This window comes from Lygodium microphyllum, chromosome 1 (genome assembly GCF_053477565.2).
Source record: "Lygodium microphyllum isolate KBCC chromosome 1, Lygodium_microphyllum_v1.1.10, whole genome shotgun sequence".
NCBI lineage: Eukaryota > Viridiplantae > Streptophyta > Polypodiopsida > Schizaeales > Lygodiaceae > Lygodium > Lygodium microphyllum.
This window is the reverse complement of record NC_141135.1, coordinates 94,921,214-94,929,938: the sequence shown is the minus strand read 5'-3', so window position 1 is coordinate 94,929,938 and position 8,725 is coordinate 94,921,214. Positions and strand designations below refer to the sequence as shown.

The following is an 8,725-nucleotide window of genomic DNA, read 5'->3' as shown; positions in this document are numbered from 1 at the left end:
CCCAAGTACCTAGTTGCACTGTTTTGGCCATAACTTGATGAATACAAGTCCAAATGGCACAAATGATAGCTCTATTTGAAGTCTATGATGTCTAGATTCAAATAAGAGTGCTGGTTTCAATTTAGGAGCAGAAATACCCCTCTCTGTAAAAGGATTTCCAGATCTGTCCACAGTGGACTGTAGCTTATTTTTACTTTGTTTTGGACCTGTTTTATCTCATGAACAATGTCTTCCACCCATAAGAAGTTGGGAGATGCTTCAGATCAATAAGTACATTGATAATCCAAGAATATTCTATACAAATAAGCCCATAATGCACTCAATTTTTTTTTTGGCAGTAATCTAACTGTCATACATTGTATACCCTCAATGACTTGGTCAAGTGTGATCCATAGTATATGCAAAGGAAAGAGGAACCCACTTGCTTGCTCAATCTTGTTGAAAGGTGCCAAAAAAACATTCAATATTGAAAAGCAGTTATTGATATTGATATTGGAAATACCCTCATTGCTGAGTGAGAGATCGCAGACCTTCCATTATGTAGAAGCATCTGAACTTGGCGATCTCTGCCTTAGTGAACTTTCAGACCTAGAATTCGATCAAAAGAAGGCATCGAGGTTAGTGTCATTTCTCTGTTTTCTCTCTTGTTTTTGTTGCTGCTGCTTTTCTTTTTTCTTCTACTCTGCAACTCTCTTGCTGCTACTTTTTTTTTCTCTACTACAGCCCCTTAATGTAAAGAAGCCAAAAGTATTCATAGAAGCACTGTCACCAACTCATACCATCTTCAGTAGCATAATGACATTTTGCCTTGCAATCTTCTGCTATCTTGCATGTCCTATTCCCAAGCAGAAGTACCCTATAGCAAAAAACATTTGTCCATGAAATTTGCTGCATAAATCCACACTTCTGTTGCCTCAAGTACTTCTCCAAATGGTTGCTATAAATTGGATTGAATATTTGCTTCTTCTTAGATGCTTAAGGATATTCAAATCCTTGATGTCTAACTTATGAAAGAGGTCATCAAGAGTGCGTAGAGTATTTTACTGATGAAGACAATCTACCTATTGATCAACACTCCCTATATCGAGGACCAATCTGCTGGAATGCTTTGTTTTGAATGGTGTTCTTTGATTCTTTTGATAGCTCCAAGTTTCAATTAGCTTGCCACAAGTTGATACAGAGACCACTCTGAAGTATATCAAGATTTTTCTGTATCTTTCAATTTATCAACCTTTTCTTTGCAAGTCTTCTTCTCCCAAATGCGTATCACTAAAGCAAATTGCACACACTCTTCTCTGGTGCACGAAGGCCACCAACTAGCATGCTGGAAACTCCAATCATCTCTACATTGTCATTCTTGTAGCTCTTAACAGTTGGCTTATTATTGAAGTTTGATGAAGTATGGTCTGGTTGTTCATAGTAGCTTCTCTATGCATGAATCTACCAATGTTGCACATGCCAAGGCCTTCTTTCCTATCTCTTTTGCACTCAGTGGCGGTGTGTGTTGCGGTGCAGGAAGGCTGCTCTCGAGTGGAAGATCTCTTTTATTTCCTGATTTAGGAGTTTGATACAATCAGTTGGTCAAAATGGTAAAGTTTACTATAGAAGAGCTTCGTATGATCATGGATAAAAAACATAATATCAGGAACATGTCTGTCATTGCCCGTGTTGACCATGGCAAGTCAACTCTCACAAATTCCCTGGTTGCTGTCTGCTGGCATTATTGCCCAGGAGGTTGCTCTAATACCAATGTAAGGAAACTAACCTAGCTTAGCCTAAACTGGCCTAAGTCCATGACCAACCATGGAAGATCAACAAGACAAATTGAATGGGAAAGAACTAATCTACATTAATCATGGTTGGCATTATTGCCCAGGAGGTTGCTGGTGATGTACGTATGACTGATACACGCTAGGACGAAACTAAACGTGGCATTACCATTAAATCAACAGGAATTTCTCTGTACTATGAAATGTCAGATGCATCCTTGAAGGACTTCAAGGGAGAACAAGATGGCAATAACTATCTTATCAATTTGATCGACTCTCTTGGACATGTTGACTTCTCATCTAAAGTTACAGTTGCTCTGCGTATCACCAATGGAGCTTTAGTGGTGGTAGACTGTGTGGAAGGTGTTTGTGTTCAGACTGAGACTGTTCTTCATCAAGCTCTAGGAGAGAGGATTAGGCCTGTGCTGAAGATGAAGAATCAGGCCCTCATATTTGCTATTGTGTACTAGGAATGAAGCCAATCTTCACACATTTAGAGAGCTTGTATGTATCATCCATCATCTTTATGTCAGATTCCATATCGATTTCACTCAGCATCTGTGATGTTTTTGACCATTGTTGTTCATTCACATAAAGCTCAACAAGACCTTTGCGAATAGGGAAAGAAGAGAAGCTTGCAGAAGAGGTAAAAATGCAAACAGGAAGACGACATTGATTTCGTCTAAAGGAGGACCCAATCTTGTTGGTGAGTAGACTCAATAGTTAGGGGAGCCGTCCATGATTTCATATTCAACAGTTCTTGAGTAGGTTTGCTTTTCAGTTGCATTAGATCAAGGATGCCAATAGCTGCATATATACATTCCTCATCCACGACATAGCTATCTGCTTCTTCCAATGTCCACTCTTCGTTCAAGTACTGTTCGTGCAAAAGCATTGAACGCTTTCATTAATACTTCACATGATTCCTCGTTGTAGACAAGGCAGACTACCAAATGAAGAGCATCGAACGCTTTCATCGATCCTTCACATGATTCCTCGTTGCAGATAGGGCAGACTACCAAATGAACATCTAAATCCAGTATCCTCTCTGCACATTAGAGATGCTGTATGGCTCGAAAGGCTCGCAACAAATTTTCGAGCGCTTGTTTTGCAAAACCATAGCTAGCTTGAAAAGTTTATCTCTCAAGAGCACGAGTCCAAATTTGATCTCAAAGCATCCTCATGTAGGAAATTTTTCCAATGAAGTTTGAAGCCTCAAACATGGAGCATTTGAACAATAGAGCTCATCTATGATCAAGGATATGGCAGGTTTCAGAACAGGCTCAGTTCACATTGCTGTTCTAAATGTGATGAATAGAGTAATAGGAAGGCTAATAGAGCCAAATCACTATTCTACCTGAAGCTCATGAGGTCAAGAACCAAGTTATGGAGTCCATTGCGGTTGGAAGAGTCATAGTTGGAAGATTTGAGCAAGATATTGGCTATGGAGTATGAAGAGAGCTTGAAACGGGAGAGAGAAAGACTGTGTTTAAAAAGCAAACCCTTCCCTCTCAAAAGTAACCCCCACCAAACTCATCCTCAACCCAAGTTACATGTATTTTGTCCATCTCTCTTCATTTTTGGGCCAAAATTGAGCCATGACCTGTTAAAATTGGATGGAGCCCGCCATTGCCCACTGGATATTGCCAAGATCCACCATCTTTAACATGGTTTGAAGTAGTACAACAACTTGACTAGTCACTATCAAGAAGAAACCAAACCATGTAACTGTGTCTTCAACTCCAATTACATAGAAATGATGCCTGTAACCAGATCTTCCATGAAAATGATCTCCCCAACCAGATCATGAAAATGATGGAATTAAAGCCTACCTTGGATCAAAGCAAGGCTCTGATACCATTGTAATGAACTAACCTACCTTAGCCTAAATTGGCCTAAATCCATGACCAACCATGGAAGATCAACAAGAAACCAACAAGACAAATTGAAAGGTAAAGAACAAATCTAGGAAAGAAGTACAAGAAAGTTACCAAAACATGAATTCTCCAAATGATCAAAAGTTAATGCTACATTTGGATGGCCTCACCTTTTATAGCTAACCCTAGCCAAACCTAGCTAACCCTAATCCTCTAATTATAGGGTATATTTACATATGCCAATCCATTTTATGGCTATAATGGTATCCTAGATACATGGAAAAATTTTCCTACATTACAAAAAATCAGATGATGCCTTGAAAAACACAATAAGTGTTTTTTATAATAGAGTCAAAAAAATCAATGGAGCATAGAATGTACTTGAACAACTCGATCACACTCGCATCGTTCCACCTGTACTTTGCCTGCACGCTCAGGAGCACAAGCAACATCTTCAGGAGAGATACTCGACACCCATCATATAATGGTATGGATGCTTCTCCTCTCAGTGGATCAAAAGACTCAGCATCCATGGGCATTAATGCATCAATCATTGCCTCCATCTCAAGCTCCAAGTTTGGAGGAAGGTCCGAAAGACTGACTATCTCCTCTAGTATCAACGGTATAGATTGAGTCATGCCCTTCAATTGGTGTATCAGCTCTCAGGCACTTCGTCCATCGCACACCCACGAACTCTTCTAACGGGCCGCAATAGGTGCATTCCTTGGGATGAGGCATCACCTCCTTGTACAAATTTTACAAGCATGTCTAATATTTTTTATATGATATTCAATTACTTTGCGAATATAAAGCATGATGGATGGATACATACTTTTCTTATTATTCGCTCAAAGTCTGAGATTGCTTGATCAATGATCTCTGATTGAAACTTGCCGAAGCATTGTACATGTTCTATGGACTATGGACAAGTGATGCTTTCTTTTGATTGCTAGCTTGCATTGAGTGTAAGGATAAGGAACACGTTGATTAATATATGCTTCATGATCTTGGACATCAAGACCATCATCATTCTCCATTTAGTCTATGTTATAGCAAACAATAGGTTTTTTTTCCACTCATTGATGATCTTCCTTCATTTAAATCTCTACTCCTCTTTCTCTCCTTTTTCCTTTATTTGTTTGCCTCCCTCCATCTCTCTTTATCCATTCCTTTTCTCTCCATGTTCTCTTTGTCTTTATCTATCCCCCTATTTTTTTCTCTCCCCGTTCCTCTTTCTCTCTCTCTTTCTCCTTTTTTTATTTGCCTTCCTTCATCCTTCTTTATTTCTCTTTCCACCTTTCAAATTCTCTCTCTCTTTCCCTTTTTTTATTTGCCTCCCTTCATCCTTCTTTGTTTCTCTCTCCCCCCTCTTTCTCTTAATGTTTCTTTCTCTCCCCCATCTTCCCTCCCCACTCTCACTTCTTCTCTCTTTTACTTTCCCTCCCTTCTTCTCTTTATGTCTTTCTCTATTTTCCTCTCCATTCACACTCCACACATCTTGTTACAATCAAAATCAAAGATAGAAAATAAAAAAACTCATAAAATAAGATATTGAAAGACCGTCTCTCCCTACCCCTCTTTGTGTCTCTTTTCCCCCACTTCCTTTATTTTTCTATCATTCCGTTCTCTCTAATTCTCTCATTGTTTGCATTTTTCTCTCTCCTCTCTTTCTCTCTATTTGTTGTTCTCTCTATCTCTCTTTTTCTCCCTCTTTTCGTCCCTTTTTCTCCCCCTCTCTTTCTAGCTCTCTCTCTTTTTTTCACACTCCTTCCTCTCTTTATCTCACCCTTTTATCCACCTCTTTCTTCACTCTCTATTTCTTTTTTCTTCCCCCTCTCTTTCTTTCTCTCTTTCTTTTTCTTTGTTGTCTCTCTCTTTGTTTCTCTCCCCTCTTGTTGTTTCTCTTACTCATTCTTCTCTCTCTCTCCCTCCCTCCCTTCCTCCCTTCCTCTCCCTCTTTCTCACTTCCTCTCTTTCTTTGTTACATTTTCTCTTTTTCTCTCTCTTGTTCTCTTTTCCTCTTCCTTCATTCTTCTCCCTCTCTCCTTTCCTCTCTTTCTCTCTCTCTCTTTCAATGCATCTCATTACAAATAAAAACAAAAATAAGAAAATAAGAAAATACAAGAACAAGCAAGCAGAGGCAATGTACCTACCACAAAGGCCCGATGATGGATTCTTTCTCCTCTTTGTGATGTCCCTTCTTTCTCCCTTGTGCACTTTTGCCTCTTATTCACGTATGGTGGTGACGGTGGTGGCGGTAGTTAGAAGCTCTCGTTCTCTCTCTTTCTCTCCCTCTCCCTCTCAAGGCAACGATATCTCTCTCTTTCTCTTTTGCTCTCTCTCAAAAATGTTTGCAGCAAATGTCGTGCTTGGGTTTTCGGCCCTTTTTTTTCTCGGAGCAATGTTGCTATTTGTGTCACAAATAGCATCGCAAAATTAATGGCAGTGACACTATTTGTGACACAAATAGTGATGCGAATAGTAATGCTGCTTTTTTTTGTCACAAAGCGCCGTCGCTATTTGTCCATTCCCTTGTAGTAGCTTCAATCTTTGATCCCTTTTTCAATCATTTTTATATCACTTATTTCCTTATAGACAAGTTATTTTACTAGTTATTTCCAAAGATAGTACACTAGCATTATTGAGAGTCTACATAGGATCTATGGACAAGTTTGGAGGCAAAATGACCAAAATGATAGGTTGTCACCAACTTTCAAGCAATTTTTAGAGGTATTTTGTCAAAAAGAGGCTTCCAAGAGTTAGAGAAGGTTTATACTACAATTACTTTTTCAAAAACACTTCTTTTTATTCCCTTTCTCAAGCTTCCATAAAAAGCTACAACCAAATATCTTTATCTTCCTTCTTGATCTCCACTTCTCAAGCACAATGGACTATAGAGGAAGCTTCATGTTCTTCTAAGCTTCAAGATCAGAATCATTTACATGAGCTTTGAGTAAGCTTTTCATCCACATGACAACAGGGCATCCAAGTTAGTTTGCACCATTTTTCCAAACACATAAGAGGCTTCATAATCAACACAACAAATGCTTGATATTGTTTTTTCTTAGTGTTAGCAAGTAATTTGTGGCATAGATCGGATGCGAGGCTTGTAACAAATGGGGATTATCTGATCTATGCAAAAATTATTCATGCAAAAATTGTTGCATAGATCGGATTTTAGTCATAAAAATTATTCATTCTTAGTGTGGACAAAGCATGACTCATAAAAATGAAAGCGAGGCTTCATAATCAATTTTAGTACCAAGGTTAGAGAATAGAATTATCCAAAAATTATTGCAAAAATGGGGATTACGATCAAATACAACAATGTTAAGTAGACCATGATGTCCAAAGATATGCTTACGAAAAATATTAACAGCCGCTTGTGAAGTAGTTAGAGTTTTCTTGCATGCAATAAAATATGATTGCTTACTAAATTGATGTATAATAGTCCGAAGCATATTATTTTACGAAGAAGTCATTGGCAAATTAGTAATAAAATCCATTGAGATTTGTTTCTAGGGTGAGTTAGGAATAGGTAAAGGCATTAACAAACCATACTGCTTACCATGATATCTTTTAATTCTTTAGCAAACAAGACATTACAAAACAAAGGCATCTTGATTCATGTGAGGCCAATAGAAATCTTCTTGCAACAGGAAGAGTAGAAATGATGCCACGATGATCCATATAAGGTGGACTGTGAACTTCTTGGAGAACAAAATGAGGAAAAGGGTGAGTAGCATACAAATGTTTCTCATAAAAGAGGAATCCATCAGAGATAGAAAAATTATTAACATAAATCTATTGATTTTGAGACAAATTTAACCAAGTATCATGAAAATGAGTCATGGAAATAAGTATTTTTCATAGCATCTAATGAAGATATAGAAAGCACATAAATATCATTTACAGATGGTATGCAAGTTAATGCATCATGTACAAAATTTTCTTTACCAGGCGGCTGATATTGGACTAAAGGATGGAAAGACTGAATGAAAGATGCCCATTGAATATGCCTATTAGAAATTTGCAGTTGAGAAAGAAGGTGTTTGATACTCCGTTGATCTGTCTTAATCATAAATTTTGAGCCCAGTAAATAATGTTTCCATATTCATAATACATATACTATAGCTAAAAGTTCATTGTTATATGTACTATACTTAAGTTTAGAGGGTCTCAATTGACAACTAAAGTACGCAATTAGATGGTCATCTTACATCAATACGACACCAATACCAGAACCACTAGCATCACAACGACTAGAGAGAATGGTCCAAATCATCAAGTTGTAAATTAGGTGTGTGAGTTAATGCATGCTTTAGAAAATCAAAGGATCACTGTTGGTTGTTGCCCCAATGAAACACAAAACCTTTCTTTAATAACAAAGTTAATGACAAAGCAAGTAATAAAAAGTTTCTAACAAATTTACGATAAAAATTGGCCAGTCCTAAATGAGCGGAGTTCATGCACATATTTGGGTGTAGGCTATGTATTTATAGCCTCAATTTTGTATGGATCAACTTGTATTCCTTGAGCAGACATAACATAACCAAAATATTCAATTTCTGTTTGAAAGAAAGTACTCTTTTTTGGATTGGCAAAGAGATGATTTTATTTTAGTAAACTAAAGACTAGAGATACATTATATTCATGTTCTCTTTTAGTTTTATTAAAAACAAGGATATCATCGAAAAAGACAATAACACAATGCTAAAAATTTAGAAATATTCAATTCATCATCCTACTAAAAGTGGTAGGTGCATTAATAAGACTGAAGGGTATTACTAAAAATTCATAGTGGCCAAATTGGGTCCTAAAGGTGGTTTCATAAAGACTAAAGGGTATTACTAAAAATTTGTAGTGGCCAAATTGGGTCCTAAAGGCAATTTTATAAAGATCAAAGGGTATTACTAAAAATTCGTAGTGGCTAAATTGGGTGTTAATGACAGGTGTAGCTATGTGGACTTGATGATATCTATCAATCTTGCTAAACAGAGTAGCACCTTGCAATTTGTCCAACAGGTCATTCACACAAGGAATCGGATATTGGATTTTAACAATAATTTTATTTAGAGC

General features: G+C 37.4%; 1 pseudogene; it reads left to right on the top strand.

The window, feature by feature from the left end:
- The first annotated feature begins 1,586 nt into the window (after positions 1-1,586).
- Positions 1,587-2,239, top strand: LOC148041423 (elongation factor 2 pseudogene; annotated as a pseudogene).
- Positions 2,240-8,725: the final 6,486 nt, after the last annotated feature.